Below are 19,449 nucleotides of genomic sequence, written 5' to 3'. Positions count from 1 at the left end.
CAGCTAATACTTTGCAGGACACACTGTGCCTACATTTATTCCCAGATACCCCAGCACTCCGCCTGCCATCTGCACAGGCTTGTACTTTCCATCTGAAGCTCTCTGTGCTATGCATGGTGTTGCCTAGGGTGGAAGAGGATTCATATCCATAAACTGAAGGATATAAGAAATGCCAGATTTCTTTATTTTTTAAAAGGGTGAATTAAATATGACTCTGAGGCAATATGACTGACAGGAAGAAGGGAAATTCAGACTCAGAAATTTTGGCATTCCCTGCACCTTCCTTTTGGGGTGTAAAAATCCTCAAGGTTTTGATGACATGAGCGAGGTCCTGGTCTTCCATCTCTGGCACTCATGCGGATGTCTGGGTGGCTGCCTGCTTGTTATCTTTGGAGAATGAAGCAGAACAGACAGACTTCTAGCAGCTTCTGCTTTCTCTCCTACTGCCAGTTATTACTCAAAAGATCATTTCATCACAAGCATTTTGCATAACCCTTTCAATGGTGCTCTGTGACCTCCCAGGTGAACAGGTAGGTGAAAGTTCCCAGGTGTGACTCCTTCCTGGGTTGAGGTCATGGCTTTGTCCTAAGAGGCCAGACCTATGCCTGACTCAGATGAGGAGTTCCATAATGATTGAGTAGATGATTGCCTTGTAAAAGCCTGGAGGCTGACCAGATGAGGAAACCCGGCAATGAAGAATGACCTGGATACAGTTCCTCCTGGACTGGCTGGTGGCCAAAGTAGGTGGAAGAAACATTCTGAGACCCATTCAACCTTTTCAGCAAAGGAGACTCGAGGGATAACTAAACACTAGAAAGAAATCCAGTAAAGAATTACCAGTAAACTTGCTGCCAGCAGTACAATACATTTGTATAATTTATTACTGAATATATAAGAATGTGACCTCTTCTTAAAAAGGTATTTTTATTACAGCACAATATGTGTACATAAATGTACAGCAATAAACTTTGTGCAGTTAGTGGATCTTTACTTACCCAGTGTAAGGAGAAGGTTATCAGGGCAGCTCCCCTCCAAGGTATGCATTCTCAGAAAGAAACCTCTAGAGAACTTCTATCTTTAGGAACTAATTTTGATTGTTGACTTTGTAACAATGGATTGGCACAGAGTGCTGTCTTTTGTGCCTGGCTTCTTTCGCTTGCTTCTGTGTTTGGGAGGTGTACCCATATTGTGTGAAGTTGTACGGTGTTCATTTTCATCATAGTATAATCTTCCATTGAAGAAGAAGTCATGATTTATCCATTACACTCTTGATGGACATTTGGGGTGTCTATGTCCCTGTGAGATTGTAAGGGTTGATGTTGAGTGAGATTTCATTGCTGAGAACCGCTGAGCCTCCTGCGTGCCATTCTCTAGCCAAAGAAGCTAATCTGGGTCTTGGCCTCCCAGTGGGTTGTGGAAAGGATGAAGTCAGGAGGAAGCTGCGAGGAAGTAAGGGGAAGGAAAGGGCGGAGGAGGAGCCAAGCCAGTGCACAGATGCGGGTGGGATCCATGGCTGCCATGAGGCACTCTGAACATGAATGGCAAAACAATGTTGGACGTTTGAAGGCTTTTGTACATTTTGAAAATTCATGTATTGGCTGTGGGTCATTCCAGGGGGATGGGTATAACACTGTGGGACATGTCTACTTAAGATGTCTCCCATCAACTAAGTGATTCTTTGTGAAATGTGTTAACTTCACAGCCAACTTCGGAGGCCAGGAGTTGGTTCCCTGATCCATTTGGGTCTACAGGAACATGCCCTACACTAGAACAGGTGAAGCCAATGGTGAGCTTTATGGTTACATCTATGAGTGTGTGCTGTGAAGGCCCACCAGCGTCAGAGGAGCAGTTCAGTTGTTGCAAATCCTTACTAGCACTAGATATTGTCTGACTTTTCCACTGTAGCCATTCTCCTTTTTGTATTTCATTGCTATAATGAAATACTATTTTAGTTTAAACATGAAGTATTCCCCTAGACTCAGCATTGATCCCTAATGCAGCAGGGTTCGGAGGTGGGACATAGAGATGTGATTGGATGATGAGGGATTAACATCGTCAATGGATTAATACTCTGAGATCAGAATTTGATGGCATTATTGGAAGGTATAAGAAACAGGAGTTGGGGCTTAGTTGAAAGAAGTGGATCAGGGGAGTGTGCCCCTAGGGACTCTACCTGGTCCCTGGTCCCTTCTTCACTGGCTTTCCCTTTCTCTCTGCTTCCTGGCTGCCAGAAGGTGAGCAGCTTTTCCCCATTGTACCCTTCTGCCATGGCATTTCTGCCTTGGAGGTCAGCTTACCATGGACTGAAGCCTCTGAAACCATGAGGCAAAATAAATCTTTCCTTACTCCTTTTTCCTCAGTTATTTGGCCATGGTGACAATTAGCTAACCAACACAGATGCAGTGGTGTCTCATTGTAATTTTAATTTGCACTTTCCCAATGACCAGTGAGATTGAGACCCTTTTCTTAAACTTATTGCTATGTGCTTATTTTCTTTGAGGAAGTGTCTCAAGTCTTTTGCCAGTATTATTTTTGGGGGGTTGTCTACCATTTTTTTTTTATTGCATGAGCTCATTATTTATTCCAGACGGTAGTCCTTGTCAGGTATTTGCCTTTGAATTATCTTCTCCAACATTGTGGTTTGCCTTTTTTCTTTCATGATGTGTCATTTGCTGAACACAGTTCTTAATTTTAATAAAGTCTAATATATCATCTCTTCCCCTTTATGTCTGTGCTATTATGTATTCTATTTAAAGAATGTTTTTTTGCCCCAAGGCTATGAAGATTTTCTCTTTTATTGTCATTAGAAATTTTGTTTTAATTTTCACCTTTCACAATTGGATTTACAAATCACTTGGAATCGACCTTTGCTGTAGTGTGTGACAGTGTCATCCTCGTCATAAGTCAAGGAACCCTGTATATTGTTTCATATTTTTCATCTTGTTTTATCAACTCTTATTTGTCTGTTATAGTAGTTCTCAACCTAAAGTAAATTTGGCCTCCAACAGGGGAAATTTTGTAACATTTCTGTGTCCCAAGGGTTTGTGTGGTATGGGGGGAGGCTGCTACTGGCTTCTAATGGGTAGAAACCAGGAACCCGGCTAAGGGGAAGTAAGAAGATGCACCACATACAGGTACCAAGTGCTCACAGTGAATGTGAGCATTATGTGTCATAAATATGAGCTAACAGTATAATAACCACAAGAGTGGGAGGGGGAAAGGGGATTTAGACATGGAAGGGAGGGGATTTATAAAAGAAACAAGCTGGGTTATGTGCGTGTACCTATTCTCCAAGATGAATGTAAATGTCACGTACTGCAAACATGGACGAATAAAATTTAAAAAAAACAACAGCAACAGCTCCCATCACAGAAGGCAGCCTCATAAGCAGATCTTCCAGCCCCAGATGTCACAGTGCTGAGATCAGGACGCTGATCTCCCAGTGCTCCCTGTCAAGGCTCCACGCTGAGTCACTGACTTAGGCTCTCCAACCTGGGGGGGTCTGTCCCAGCCTGCCATAGCTTTTCTTTTGCTTTTGTGTTTCCATGTAAATTTTTGAACCATGCTCCACACTGAGTCACTGACTTCAGCCCTCCAACCTGGGGGGTCTGTCCCAGCCTGCCATAGCTTTCCTTTTGCTTTTGTATTTCCATCTAAATTTTTGAACCATCTTGTCAGCTTATAAAAAAAATCCTACTGGGATTTTTGATGGGATTGCATAGTATCTATACACTAATTTGGGGAAAATCGATAATGTTCTGAAAACAAATCTTTTAATTCATGAACATGATATATCCTTCCAGTTTTCCAGGTCTTTTAAATGCTCTATGTTTTTGCATTTTTCTTTGTAGAGATTATGCATATCATTTTTATGCATGTCTTTTGTTAGCTTTATTCCTAGAGAATTAATATTTCTACTTTTTTTTTTTTTAACAAATCAGCTTTCTGTTGCTATGACAAAGTACCCCAGGAAACAATTTAACTACTTACCAGTTTACCCCAAGTGTCACTCAGGCAGCATGTTTGTTTACATACTATCTCGGGTGTTGCTCAGGCAGGTGTCATTTCAACCAGTTGATACTTGTATTGAATACAGTTGATAAAATTGTTGTTTTTATATTTCCTGTGATATTATCTTGTAAAAATTAATGAGAAATATGCAATTTTTGGTCATCCTGTATTTAAATAATTGAACTGATATGTGGTTAAAGGGAGGAAAAGGTTATTTTTGTCTCATGGTTTTAGAGGTTTCATTCAGTCCACGGTCAATTGGGTTGTTACGGCTTGTGTCTAGATGTCCCCTCAAAGCCTCGCGCAGTCATAGGTGGGGCTGGGTCTAGATTGTGTGCTGCTGGGATCAAGGATGTGATGCTGGGATTGATTCCTGGTGCGATGCTAGGATTAAGGCAGCTCCACCCTGTTTTCCAGTTCTACCTGCCCTAAGGGTGGGTAACCTGGATAAGATGTAAGGGACAGAAAAAGGGTTGTTGCTTGTTGCTTGCCACTTGTTGATTTCTGCTTTTGCTGCCTTCTGCATTCAAAGAACTGTTTCTCCTCTGTGATGCCCCTCTTCCATGCCACCCTGCATCTGAGCCAACCCAACTGTGAGCTAAGTAAACCTTTCCTCCTTTAACTCGGGGTGTCCAATATTTTGTTTTAACAATGAGAAAAGCAACTAAGACATGGGTCCATTGTTTTAGGGTGTGGGGAGGCAAAAACCTCATGGTAGAAGAGCATGGCGAGGAAACTGCTCTCCTATGGTACCTAGAAAGCAGGGAGAGCAGAAAGCCTGCCCTGACAGGCTTCTTCCTTCTTCCTCTTTCATTCCACCCAGCCCCCATCTATTGGATGCTGCTGCTTGCGTTCAAGGTCAGTCTGCCCGCTCCGTTTGCTGTTCCACATGCCAATCATCTCCAGAAACAGCCTCACACAACAACCCAGAGGCCTGCTTTATGGATTTCAATCAAGTTGACAACCAAGATTAATCATTGAAATAGTAAACAGTGTCAGTGTTTTAAAATTTCAAATTCTAATTCCTTGTTACCAGTACATAGAAGGCAATTACTTTTGTTAACTGACATGTACGTAGCAGTGAAGCTAAGTTCTCTTAATAATTCTATGACTTTATGGATCCTTCTGGCTTTTCTACCTATCAATATTAGGGCAGTTTCAGTTTTTTCTTTCCAGTTGTTATTATATTTACTTATCCGATGCCTTGTTTAGAATTTCCAGTCAGTTTTGGGTAATGACTATCTCTGACTTGTTCTCCATCTTGGCAGATAGTTTTCAGCATTTCACAACTAAGTGTCATGTACATGAATTTTTGTAAACATTTGTGACCAGATTATGGAAATTTTCTTCTATTCTAATTTGGTCAGCGTTCTTTTATATTATGAGTGGGGTGTAATTTTAGCAAGCGTATGTTAACATGATTGTATGATTTTCCCCTTCGTTCCACTAATTGGGTAGGATAGTGCAGAATCGAGAGGTCTGGCTTTTCCCCTTTCTCCCATGAGGCGACCTTCAAGTTCCAAGAGCCAGGACTTTGGACAGTCCAACAGTGTGACTTACCGTGGGGACTCTGGGACATACATGCATAATACTGACCTCTGGAGAAATCAGAGACTGAGGGTCTTAGCCTGGCTCTCAAGAAGAGGCTGGAGACTGAGGGTAGTGTGTGAGTAAGTGCCATTTAAAACTCTGAACTCCAAAGGCTCAGGTGAGTTTCCTGCCTGGCAACCATCTAGAGCCTCATCATGTACCAGCGTCTCTGGGGAACAGTAAAGACTCCATATGTTGGGCATGGCCAGGAGCTTCGCAGGGAGTCCTTCCCAGGTGCACACCACACACCTCTGCTGTGGCTGGCTCTAATCTGCATCCTTTCATTATAGTAAAACCATGGTTGTAAGTATAGGGCCTTACTCAGTTTGAGTTGCAGACACCCCTGGATTCGTGGTCAGGTAATCAGGACTGAGGGTGACCCTGGAGCCCTGAAGTAAGGCAGGTTTGTATAGGACTGTTCCTGCCTGGTAAAGTGTGGCCCTGTTCTGGAGATTTGGTAGAAGTGGTCATTGCAGGGTGAATTACACTGAGGTTTTGTAAATGTTACAAGTGACTAGAAATATAGCTGCATTTCTAGAATAAATCCAATTTGGCCATAAAACATTATTTTTATAACCCTTTTTATGTATCCAGAAAATACGTGGTAGTATTGTGGTAAGGGTTTTGTATCTGCAGTTTTTATTTTATCTTCTCCCTTTTAGCTTGCTATGCATTCTTTTGCCATTATTTTAATAAGCTAGACATTAGAACATGTACCCTTGAGTCATTATGGTGTACCTGTCTAGTATAATTAGCACTTTGCTACTTCCCAGACAACTGAATTACCTTAGAACACTAACTTATTTAGCCTCTCTTCCTTTTGGTCTTATTGGTATATTTTACTTTGAAATATATTTAGAATTATATATATTTCTAAATATATTTCAAATCCCATAAGACAATATTATTATTATTATTTGCTCATAATAATTTTTGAGATTGATCCAGATACCTATGCACTTTTTTATCTAGAGGTCTTTCTGAATTTCAGTCTTTCTTTGTGGGATCATTTTTATATCCTTGTGGATACCTCTTTCTTATCTTAGTTATATCTGTTGGATTTTGTTTGTCAGAATATATCTTTATTAGTTCTCAGTTTTGAATGTCATTTTCATGGGAATAAAATTCTGAGTTGTATATTGGTTTCTTTCATTGCCTTACAAGTGTCATTCATTTTTCTACAGATTCCATCCTTTCTGCTGAGAAGTCAGCTGCCATTCTTATTTTGAAGGCAATGCCTCATAATTCTGGTGACCTTTGTGTATGTCTTAAGACTCTAGTTCAGCTTCCCTTTTATTTAATCTACTTGTTGTTCTTATTGTTACTTTTTTGTCATAATGTATTTTTTTCTGGTTCCTTTAAAATTTTTCTCTTTGCTCCAGGTTCTTAAGAATTTCATTAAGATTTTTATAGTTATACTTTTCTTTCTATTTAACTTTCCCAGGGTTCATAATATTTTTGAATATATAATTTTTTATTTTTATCAGCTTTGGAATATTTTTCATTACCTCATCAAATAGGGCTTCTTTCCCCATTTTTCACTTCATATTTTTGGAAATCGAGATATGCATGCTAGATCTGATAATCATGTATTTTCTACCCTTTTGTTCTCATTTACCCATCAATCTAGGTATTTTCTTTCTTTAATCTTTCTAGTAACTTCAGTTATTGCATTTTTGAGTTCTAGAATGTCCAGTTGGAACTTCATAGATTCTAATTCTCTAATAAAGTTCTCCATTTTGTTGTTCTCTTGAATAATATAGTCAAAGCTATTTTACAATCCACATCTTAATGATTATAATATAGAGATTATCCATAGATCTGTTTCTATTGTCTTCTTTTCCTCCCTGTATTATTTCACGATTCTTGTGCTAATTTGTTATTGTTTTTACTGACTGATGGTCTAGAACCTCCATTTGACACTATAATCCTCCAGTGAGGAATCTTATTTTATTTTAGCCTATATTAGGCAGTTACATTAGGGGAAGACCTTTTAGCCAAGTCAGAATTGGTTTTGTCACACCAAGACTAAGTTTTTCCTGTGTTAATCTCTTTTTCCTCCTGTCTGCTCCTTTTCTTTCGTACAATTTTGAACGTATTTTACCTTCTTACAAGTGTCTAGAAATACAGATGCTGAAAATAATGCCTAGCTTCCCCAACATCTAGATCAGAGCTCTGCTTGTCTTCTTAGCCTTTCTCTAGTCCCTATTCAAATTGGCACAAATCACAAGAGAAACAAAAGCAGAATGTTGGTTTCACGTTTCTGTTGCCTCTCTCCAAGGTCTTGAATTTATATATCCTAGTAGCCTTGGTGGTCTTCAGTATAACATCCTACCCTCTTCATGGTGTGGGGGATTAAACCAAGGGCCTTGTGTATTTCAGGTGAGTGCTCTACCACTGGGCTATACCCTAGCTCGTCAATGTATAATACCCCCAGCCCTGTAAAGCTGCTGGAAGTTCTGCTTAGCTCCCACTTGGTGCTTGTCTTTCTGCTCAGCTCTTTGGCATTTTGCCTGTGCTACTAGCAAACCAAATGAGGAGTGGTGGAGAGTACTGGCTTCACCTAAATATGTCTTCTTTTTCCCTGAGATCTTGGATTGTTCCTATTTATTGGATACTTCTCTCTACTTTTGGAAGGGAAGCATATTTATGTAGAAACCAGCTTTTTATGTATACATTTTATCTAGTTTTTCGGTAAAATATTTGTTTGGCTGCAGACTGGTCCTTTATATCATTAGCCAGCTGACAAAATATCTCATCATAATCACCTGAATTCTTACTATAAAATAATAGCATATATACAAATAAATGTTTTGTTGTCATAGGCAACAGGAACAAATTTTCTTAACTTAAGCAAATAAGATGAAAAAAAAAACCACTACATTTTTGGGGTGGGACTCCTATGACCTTCACAGTGAGTGTGGGTCTGAAGCTCTGGGAGGGTAGGTGACAAGCCCAGGGTCACAGAGGTGATAGGCAGTGGTGTGGTGGGTCCAAGGCTGTCTGTGCACTGCAGCTCACTCAGATAACCTGGCAGGGAAGGGAAGTCTTTTGCTAATGGCACTGTTAACAGTGACTCCTTTCTTGGGCTTGCAGGTGTCTTCTTTCCTACCTTAAACTTTAGGTCATAGTCTTGCTCAACTCAGCAGTAGACATGTTGACCATTTAAAGAAAATCTGTCTAAAAACTGTCAATACAAGGTTAATTATCCCCAAATTTATGTAACCCTGCTTATGCCCTTTCGAGGCTGATGATGTCAAGAGAATAGTAACTAGAATATGTTCAAGATTCCAGGAACAGGGAGTCTTGCTGGCAGATCATCCTATGATGGTAAAGGAGGCTGGCCCTCAAATGGAAATAACCATTGTTGGCTGGGAGCCAAGGTGCCTGTTCAAGCACTAATGATTTCCCTCAGAGCCAGCAGAACCGGGCAGAACCAGAACTGAGGTGAAGATCAACCAGACCACAGTTTGGCCCAGACTCCTTAACTATGCATACTCCTTGCCCCTGCTTTTGTTCCATCTCTAGATAGTTCTGAAGCTCTGGTTGATACCCTGATAATAGGGCTTAGGACCCAGGGGTCTTGTTTCTTCCCAGTGTGGCCACATTGAGTAATAAACCCCCTTCTTACTTCACCATATCTGTCTCTTTCTGAGTGGACTCTCCAGGGATGAGTTTGTTGGGACCTCAGTGTCAGGACTGTGACCTAGAACTCTGGTAACAGTGATGTAGATTCACATGTGAGTGTAAGAAATAATGCAGAGATACCATGGTGGTTTCTTGAAAAAGTACAGTATAATATCAGGAGAAGCCTACTGAGGTTGTTACACACACCTGGCTTTATTTCTGTGGCATATTTATTACATCACCTCTTATGCCCTGAGTGTCTCTCTGTGTCCTCCTAAAATTCATATGTCAAAGTCCTCACCCATGGTGTGATGGTGTTAGGAGGTGGGACCTTTGGAAGTGATGAGGTCATGGAGGTCATGAAGGTCATCATGTTGCTGTCCAGACTGAGCTGGTATCTCACGGAGTCGAATAATGAAAATCATGGATGAGGAATCAGTTAAGGGGAGTCTTCGTCAAAGGGAAAAGAAGAAAGAAAGCTCCTGGAAGTTTAGAGGGGTCCCAAAGTGGGACACCAGGTGGTCTTTCTGGATTAGCAGAGTTTGGGAATTTGCCCTTGTGAACAAACCCCAGAGAGCTCCCCTGCCCTCTGTACTCCATGTGAGCAGCACTGTGCAAATTGGAAGAGGGGCCCCACCAGAAGCCAGCCATTCTGACCCTTGCTCTAAGACTTCTAGCCTTCAGAACTGTGAAAGTTCCAGTTTTCAAGCTACCCAGTCAATGGTACTTTGTTATAGCCATCCTACCTGACTGAATCATGCTCAAGTGTGCGTGCATGGTATGTGTACTGGGGCTCAGAACAGGACACCTCACAGCAGGCACCTTGGCTTGTTGCTGACAGAGACTGGGGGGGCTCAGATGCAAGAGGCTCTTTGAACTTGTCCTGTCCTCCTCCCAATTCTCTTTCTCCCCACAAATGATAGAAAATAGAACTCCTCTCCTCAAAAGGAAGCCATAAAATCTCACATGGTTGCTCTCTGACCTCCTCCTCCTTCTTCCCCGAGGATCCTCATATGTCAGGTGTTGAGGCTGATAACCCGGGGAAAGGATTGTCTGAGAGAGATGAAGAATGGAGTCCAAACAAACAGGCCACTCTGAGGTTGCCCTGAGCTTGACTACCGGACCACATCCCTTTGTTTCCAATCACGTTTCTCCACAACTGTCTACTTCTCCCCTCAGACTCATCAGACAGCACAAAAGTGCATACTTTCCCCTGGACACTTTCCCCCGATCCCCTAGGTATCATTATATGTATTCATTCACATGTGTGATCATAAACTGGGTAGCCTTTTGAGAATAGCTTGTTGCACTCAGTATAATGCCTTTACAGCCCACTTTTTTCCCAAGCTTTCTCATACATCCATAGTTCATTCCCTTGTACTGCTGAGTAGTACAAAAGTAAGATGCCTTGAGTAAGATGCTCTGTGGAAGTCCTTGGAACTGAGACTGCAGCCCAGAGAGGCATCCCTAAGTGGGAGCTGCTGCTGTAGTCCGTGCAGACCCAGGATGCCATTTCTAAAAATGATGCAGTCTTTGGACTCAGAGGCCCTCCTTACTCAGCCTAAGTGCTCAGGTATGAACAGTGCTGGAGTCCAAGTTGAGGGATCCTTCCTGTCTTGCATCTCTAGACTTTAAGGAACAGATCGGCTCTAAACTCCTGAGACAACAGAGGCAAAGCCACTGAGCAGGGAGACCCAAGACAGAAGACAGGGCTTAGAGGCAGCCTGATGGGGTCGATTCACATATCTATGGCAAGGCTGTGTCATTCAGAGAAGGTTTGTTCTGTCAAGGAAGCTGAGCCTGTAGGAATCCCACTGGCAAAGGCTGGGAGAGGGGCTCAGAGTCTCTCCGGGTGGAGGAGCTGTGCCTATTGTACTGGGTCAGATTGGCAAAGCCTGCGAGGCAAGGCTGAATGAAGCCTCTTAGCTGAGGACTCTAAGCAGTAGTCCCCTGACTCCCCCTAAGTCTTCCTGGCCCCTTCCAGGCTCCAGGCTGTTTGTGATTATCTGTGAGGCCCCACACTGGTCTGTCTGCCACAGATAAGCAGGAACCACGGGTATGTTAACTCAGTGTGAACTTCTCATTCTAAAATCAAACCAATGACTCTGAATCAGAGCTGACTTCCTAGGTCCCTGGTGATAGAAGGGCTGGTCAAGCAAGGAGGTTTTCCAATCACCACGATAATTGCAGGACCTGTTAGTACTATTTACTGAGAGCTTACTTGGTGCCAGGCCCCCTGTGAATCCTTCTAGTACATTACCCTGCGTTCATCCCTGCTCTGTCCTGCCAGGTACGTCGCTCATGTTCCGGAATCAAGGTCACATTTATGGAGCTTTGTCACTCACTCTCATCCACAGCTAACAAGGGGCAACATGAGGATTTGAACCAGGGGAGATTTGACTTCAGAGTCTGGGTTCTTGACACAGAACTATAGATCTCAATTACTGTAAGTTAAAACGTGAGTGGTTGGATTTTATGCATCTGAGAGTCAGGGACCACCATGGAGACAAAGGGCAGGTGCCTTCCTAGAGTCTTAACGTAGGGGCCTTTAAAAGTGTTTTATGTGTTCTTCCCCACACCCTCAAATCTCCCAAATGCCAGGATGGTGTGTGTTTTCTCTCACCCTCATCCAAGTTTTCTCTTAATAGCTACAGTTGTCCTTCCTTATTGCATAGCCAGATATTTATGCTGGATGAGGGCGTGCCTGTGCAGAAAGGAAGTGCATCTGTCTCCAGTGCAGCAGGTGGGTTGGGAGGACTTGAAAGGTCCTGGGATAAACTGACTGCCTGTTCCTCCAGGCACAAGAAAGAAGACATCTTTCAAATATGTGCTGAGGACCAATGACAAAGGCCTAGCCCACTGCAGTCTCTTCAGAGGAAGGAAAAGCTTGCTCCTCTCTTCATCTCAAGCTGAAGTCCCTTCCCCCTTCTCTTCCTTTTCAATTAAAGCTTTGCGCACGTTCTCACACTTCATGGCCTGGTTTTTAATTTCTATCATCACTGGGTCGAAGACCCCATGTGTGGTGTCATGGTGGCTGTGCAATGCTGGCTTATGTGAGTTTGCTGCTGGGAGAAGGGTTAGCATTTGATCTGTAAAGCCAAGGGCTACAGCCTGGGCCAGGTGCATCTGCAGGCCGAAGGGGCAGCAGGGTTAATGCTGGGGCTCCATAAAGTTGCGGGGTGGAAAGCAGTTGGGACGAGGCTCCTGCCTGAGGCCTGACAGACCAGACTTGACCACATGGAGTCAGTTAACTGATAGGTGCCTGTGAGTATGTGAGACATAGGGATGGGCCAGGAGATTCATGGCAGCCAGTCTACAGAGGCCCAGTCCACCGCCCTTGATGAGAACGTCCTCTCTCTTTGTGCCGTGAGCAGCTTTGGCTGAGCAGCCCCACTGTCTCTTCCGTTTCCACTTTCTTCAGCCCTTTTCTGCCTCCTGCTACCTCCTCCCCTCAGCTGCTCTGAGCTAGCGCCTTTCCAAATCTTTGGAAGGGAAGCTCTCTGATTCCTGAATTGTTAATAAAACCTAACTCAGTTTTTAAATGTTGTTGAAATTTTGTACATTTATTTATTTGCAGTGATGGGGATCAAACCCAGGGATCTCACCCATGCCAGGCAAGCACCACTGGACTATTCAGCTGCATCCCTAGACTAAAATTTTATTTTGTAAGAAGAATAGCACCAACAGTAATATGAGTAAGAGTGAAGGAGATGACACTTACCAAGTGACTCTCTGGGCTAAGAGCTGTTCTTTGTGATTTAGATAAGTTAGCTCATTCATCTGCAAAACAAGTATTTGAGATAAAATGATAACATGAGCTGGGTTTTACAGATGAGGAAACTGGAGACCTAAGAGGTTAAGTACTTCACCCAAGGTCACAGTGTGAGGAATAGTCAGAATTCAAACTGGACAGCCTTGGTGTGGAGCACATGTCTGTCACAGAGTTGTGTGTCCTCTCCTTAATGGAGTCCAGAGGAGGAGCCCCGCCACCTGTGGTTGCTGCCTGGGGGTCTGAGAGGAGGGCACTGTCAGCCCCTTTACTGAGAAGGGAGATCAGATGCCTTTGGGCATCTGTGAAGCTTCCAGCTGTCCCTTCTCAGGAGAGAGAGGTCATCCAACCTGGCCGTGAGGGTTTTGGATCAGTAAGGGTCACCTAGGACACAGTTCTGGTTAGGGTAAGACTCCAGGGAGAGCGTATTCCATGGGGGCTGGGGAACCAGGTGGGGCAGGTGCCAGAGTGGAAGTGGGGGGCGGGGGGGCAGCTCAGCCAAGCCCCTCTAGCTGTGTGCAAGCCACAGCAGCCACGCTGCCTGAGACGGGGGAGGCCAAGGCCAGAGTGGAGATTACAGGAAGAGCATCTGCAAAGACACCGCCATGTAGCTGATGGAAGGCCCTGTCACCTCCGCAAACCCTCAGGGTCCCTAGGAAAACCCACCTTTCCATCAGTGGTGTGGAAACGATGAAAGTGTGCCATCAAACTTTGGGCATTGTAATTCATTATCTTTAAATTTTCACACACACACACAAGCTAGAATCGCCTATTTCTTCTCCCATTACTTTTTAATCTCCATGCTATCATTTGTTTTCAAATCCAGTGAAGTGCATGACACAATGAATGAAAATGAATGAATCTGTAGCAGATGTGCCAGTGTACCTGTAGGGCGAAGTTGCCCCAGAAACTCCCCAAGAATTCAAACTAAAAATTAGGATACCTGTGAAAGTTTGAGAAGGTACCAGTTCTTTAAAAAGAAAGGTAAAAGGAGATGAAATAAGTTCAAAGATATTTCAAAAGGAAGGACTTCAAACGAGACATTTCCAAATTGTTCCTTTGGTCCTAAGGAATGGGTATTTGTGCAGAGCAGCCTGCTGGAGGTGCCTGTCCCCTGACACGGCCGTGTCAAGGTGAGATGTCTGCGTGCTTAAGGAGCCCTACTGCATATTTAGATCCACTAAAGACAGCGGCCCAGACCCTTTTTATTGGGAGCAGCTGCTTCTAATTTTTGTAAGCCTTTGAAATCATCAACAACAGGATGCTTTTGCTCACCACTAAAACCCAAACTTTGTACAAAAGACATTCTTGATGTGAGGTCCTCAAAGAGCAGTAGGTGGCAACCCCTGGCTGCCACACGCCCTCCCCCGGGGCCTGCCCAAAGTCTTGGTGGGGGGGTGAGGCTACAGCAAGGAAGCAGCTAGAGCTGTAAGGCATAAGACTTCAAGAGGGAACATCCTATACAAAGGGCTTTTAGTACCCTAGTCCCTGGGGCATCCTGGAGGAAAACAGTCCTGCATAATATTCTACTTTGAAGAAAAGAAATTGTTCTGTGGTCAGATGAGAGAAGCCCATTTGTATGAGTATCCCAGGCTCTCTTGGAAACCCCGCACAAAAGGAACTTTGTCACCTTAGTGGAAACCAGTGTGGACAGTGAGCCCTTTGTTCCAAGGACTCTGTTTTGGAAGTGCTCTTTTCCTAGATTTTCTGTTTCCAGTTGGGCTCCCATCAGAAGGAAAGCACCAGGTGCTGCTGTCCATGGTGGAAGGCTTCCTGGGGTTGCAGCATTCTCAAGAGCAGAAGAGTGAGGGAGCTCACCCTGCGCAGGAAGGAAGTGCATCTCCAGTGCAGCAGGCAGCAGGGAAATAAGCAGCCGAGAGTGTTGAGCGTCACGCAGATGACCTTACATGGTACAGCCAAGGTCACCATGTCTGTCCCCCTCTGTCCTACTGTGCCTACTGCATACTCACCAGGACTCTAGCTTCAGGAAAATCTAGCTCAAATTGGAATAAAAAGGAAAAGGGAAGCCAGGCACAGTGGCACATGGCTGTAATTCCGGCACTCTGGGAGGCTGAGGCAGGAGGATCACAAATTCAAACTCAGCCTGTGTAATTAAGTGACTTAATGAGAACCTGTCTCAAAATAAAAATGATAAGAATAATGGAAAGGGCTGGGGATGTAGTTCAATATGAAGGCCTTGGGTTAAATCCTCAGTACTGGAAAAAAAAAAGAAAAAGAAAGAAAGAAAATAAAAGAAGAACTAAATTGCCCGCAAAAGGCACATCTAGGGACTTCCAATGGCATGGGGAGACTTTTCTGTTCTGCCTCATTCACTCACTAAGCCAGACCTTTCCGGGTTGGAAAGAGTTGGCCACCAGCAGGTGTGGGTCGCCCCATCAGCTCAGCACCCTCACCAGGGGGAGCCCGGTCTCAGACCCAAGGGAGCCTTCATTTCCCTAGATCAGGGCCCAGCACCTGCTCGCCCCTGAGCTCTAGTCACAGCTGGATGGACGGGTTCCTAGAACTGGTGTCTGGTCAGCTCCAGAGGAAGGGGAAGGCTCGCTTGGCAGCCACAAGGGCCATCCACAACACCCAGGCCAAGAAGGGGTCCGGTGGCTGGGGTCAGCCTCTTCCTCCTGCCTCTCCAGTGGCAGTGCTCAGTAGAACTTCATTAAGACACTGGATGGTTTGAGAGCACCGCCGACGTGAGCCGTGGTCTGCGTGTCAGGAAGGCAGTCTCTGACAACAGGCCTAGGTGCTGCTTGTCTTCTACCTCACTGCTTTGGAAATCAAACCATGTGGATCAGGAGTTCCTCAGACCCCCAAACCCGCCCACCTCCCAGTATGGAGCTCCCAGCCTGACTGGTCTTCCCCTCTGCATGTCTGTGGGCACTGCTGGGCAGAGGGAGGCAGCTCCCCGTGGGCACTGGATGGCCCTGTGACAAGAGAAAGTGGGATACTGCTGAGAGACCTTGTCTGCCCATGCTCAGAGGTACCCTGAAGTTCCATCCCGAAAGGCCAACTGCCCTGGAGCTGCCCGGGGTCCAGCCTGCCGCAGGAGGACAGGGCTTGCTCTTCTGGCTTGTTCTCTCCTCCCGGCTCCGCTTTTTCCAGTGGTGGCTGCTCCCTACACACACACACACACACACTCACACACACACATGCACGCACGCACACATGCATGACCTTTCAGTCACTGCCTCTACACAGGCCTCTGATCACTTGAATCCCGGCAGGAGTGCTGTGCCTCCAGCCACTCCCTTCTGGCTTTGCTGGTCTCCTTCCAGGTATGTCATTGTCCTGACAACAAGCCTGAGTGGACGCAGCTCTGGCGCTCCATGATGGGAAGTGAGTTCAAACCACAGCTTTGTTTCATGCCAGCCTAGCAGCTCTGGGAGACACTTACATTTTTCCATTTTTGTTTTGTTTTCTAACAAATTTTTAATGTTAGAACAGGTTAAATTTATAGAAAAGCTGCCAATACAGTGCAGAGAGCTTGAGTATCTTCCAACCCCACTTTCTTATGATCAACGTCTGTTAGGGTTTGGGTCTAGATGTCCCCCAAAGCCTCATGCTGTGTAGGTGGGGCTTTTTCAGAGGTGGCCGAATCTAGAGTGTGTGATGCTGGGATTGAGGGTGTGCGATTACTAACTCAGTCCCCTGATTGCTTTCACACTGCCCTGATCCCAGTAAGCTAGTTAAAGAATAAAAGGGGCAGAAAGATGCTGTCAGGGTCCCTTGCTTGCTTGTTTCTGCTGTCATCTGCCTGCCATGTCCTGGTTCTCCTCTCCCATGACACCCCGTCTTGGAGCCATCTGACTATGGACTGAACCCTCTACAAACTGTGAGCTGAGTAAACCTCGCCCCCTTTAACTTTGGGTGTCAGGTATTTGTCTCAGTAATGAGAGAAAAGTAACTAAGACAACATCTGTTACGGTTTAAATATGAAGTGCTGCCCTAAGACATATTATGGAGAGCTTGATCCCCAATGCACAATATTCAGGCGAGGGGTCTTGAGGGGAGATAGAGTTAAAGAATTAATGAATGAGTGGGGACCAGATGGGGAAACAGGTCATTGCCCTTAGGGTGCCTCTGAGACCTGGCGCTTTCTCTCTGCCCTTAGCTCTCTGCTTCCTGGCTGCCACAAGGTGAACAGCTCTGCTTTACCCTGCCCTTCTGCCCGGATGTTCTGCCTCACCTCAGGCTCATGACAACAGAACCAGCCAACTGTTGACTGAAACCTTGGAAACCGTGAGCCACAGTAAACCTTGCCTCCTTTAGGTTGTGCATGTCAGGCTTTTCCCCCCAGCGGTAGTAAGCTGACCAACACAACACCCTACATCAATGGAATACATTTGTTACAACTAATGAATCAGTATTAACACATTACCATTGACTGAAGTCCAAACATTTTCAATTTCTTTTCCCTAGCCTCCTTTGACTGTTCCAGGATTCCATCCATGGCACTGTACTACAGTCAGTCACAGGATCTCTGTGGGATCTGCTTGGACATTCCTTGTTTTCAGTGACCTTGAGAGTTTGGAGGGCAAGTCCTTCCACTGGGATGCATCTGATGACTTCCTAGTGAACAGGCAGGTGTATGGGGCATACATGTTGTTGAACTTCAGTTTTTTCTCCAGTGTCTAACATCTAGTGACCACTGGTATGGTGGCATGGTGACAAGTGTTTCCTCTGGGTTGTCACATTGAATCGTCCCTGAAATGAACATTCTGCTCTCCTGAAGCACCTGCTGCAGGCTGAGGTGGGACAGGAGGGTGAGCAACATGATTGTCTTCACGGAAGGCCTATGAGCTATGGGTGTACATCCTATCACCTTCCAGGGGTTCATTCAAGATGGTCCGTTCCAAGCCTAGAGCTGTGTTTGGCAGCGTGGCAACCCCAAGAAGGAGGAAGCTCCTCTGTTACCAGTGCTCACAGTGAAAACTGAACCCAGAACAGAGATGGGCAGGTGAGATTTGCCAAGAGCAGGCCAGACAGAGGAGTCAGGCATTAAGTGGGAGTGGAGGTGCTATGTGGGGGGATCTGACCCAAGCCTACCCATCTGGTGTGGCTTCCTCAGGCTGTGGGGCACAGCAGGTGACATTTCTGCTTTGTGGCCCCTGCAAAGCTGGAAGAAAGAGGAGCTTGTTCCTCTCTATTTGCTGACCCTTTCTGTCCCCACCTGCCAGGCAGAGATCGCAGCTCCAGGCTCTGATGTCCCCATGGCAGAGCTCCCCTCAGCATCCATCACTGCCCTGAGGGCGAGCATGTGGCCCTCAAGCAAGGAGCATCGGCAGGCTCAGCACTGCCCAGGGCAGCCACTTGGCATTGCTGTCCCACCCCATGGATTGCTTCCAATTCTTTCTTTCCTTAAATATGCACGTTTTAAAATTTAAATATATTTTGTAAATGGAACCCCTGTTATTATCATTGATTCGAAGTCAATGTCTCCTGCCACAAGTTCTAAACCAAGCAGACAATTAAACAAATGTTTGCCCTTGTACCATCTAAAGTCTCTCTCCCACCATCAAAGATGGGGTAGTGGGCTTTGTGAAACCATGGGGTCTTCATTCAAGTCCTTTCTGCTGCTCCCCATTGATGCAAATGCTTTTAACTGTTATGAGGATTGGCAAAGTTAACCCAGACCAGCACAGCAATAAGTCAGGCTTTCAATTCCCGGCCCCTCCTCCTCCCCGCCCACAATGACCACTAAACACAGAGCTTGAAATCCCCCGAAAGACCCTGGTGGAATAGGCTCTGCCCTAACAGGTATGGCTGGTAGGAAAAACCAGGGCACCCAGGGAGGAAAAAAGAGCCTGACTTGAATTAGTCACATCACACATTAGCTGAAAACCCCCTGTAAGTTTAACGGGACATTATTTATTGTAATTTATGGAAATATATTAGTGAATCTCCTGATGTAACTGAAAAGGCCCAAATTATATTCAAAGGAGAATATTTAATGACATGTTGGAAGGCACTATATTTGAGAGCTATTTGTTAAAGTGCTCCCAATTTTGACAAACATTTGTAGAAGTGAATATCTTCAGGGAACAGAAGTAATACATGGGCAAAAACTTAGAGTAATATTCACAAATGACATGGGGAAAAATAAGAATTCAGCATTGACGTATTTTCTCTGCCTTGCATAATAAATAAGGCTTCCTTGGCTTATGTACATAATTATCAGAATTCATTTTTATAAAACCAATAAAGAATGTTAAATCAGAAATTTTGTTAGAATATTAAGTTAAACAGATGGTAAAAGACTCTTGATTCATCTAATAAAAAATCTCAGGATACATAATCTAATTTCATAAAATCAAGGCAGACAGAGTAACAGCTGTACCATTGACCATTTTCTTCTCATGTATGTTCGTCATCCTAAAGAAGTTGTCGCCATGAAACAGTGACACGCATTTCTACCCTCCCCCAGCCTCTGGTACCTGTAA

General features: G+C 44.6%; 1 long non-coding RNA gene across 1 annotated transcript in view; it reads left to right on the top strand.

Annotated features, from left to right (window-relative positions):
* The window catches only part of LOC110348294 (uncharacterized), a 127,810-nt gene extending 108,689 nt beyond the window's left edge, over nt 1-19,121 (top strand). Inside the window, exon 3 of the long non-coding RNA XR_015446013.1 lies at nt 17,121-19,121. This is a non-coding gene — a long non-coding RNA (uncharacterized LOC110348294). The remainder of the gene's footprint in view (nt 1-17,120) is intronic.
* The last annotated feature ends 328 nt before the right edge of the window (nt 19,122-19,449 follow it).

Source organism: Heterocephalus glaber, unplaced genomic scaffold (assembly GCF_053883595.1).
Source record: "Heterocephalus glaber isolate CG9 unplaced genomic scaffold, H.glaber_assembly_v1.0 deba00001673, whole genome shotgun sequence".
Classification (NCBI taxonomy): domain Eukaryota; kingdom Metazoa; phylum Chordata; class Mammalia; order Rodentia; family Bathyergidae; genus Heterocephalus; species Heterocephalus glaber.
This window is presented reverse-complemented; position numbering and strand designations above follow the sequence as displayed.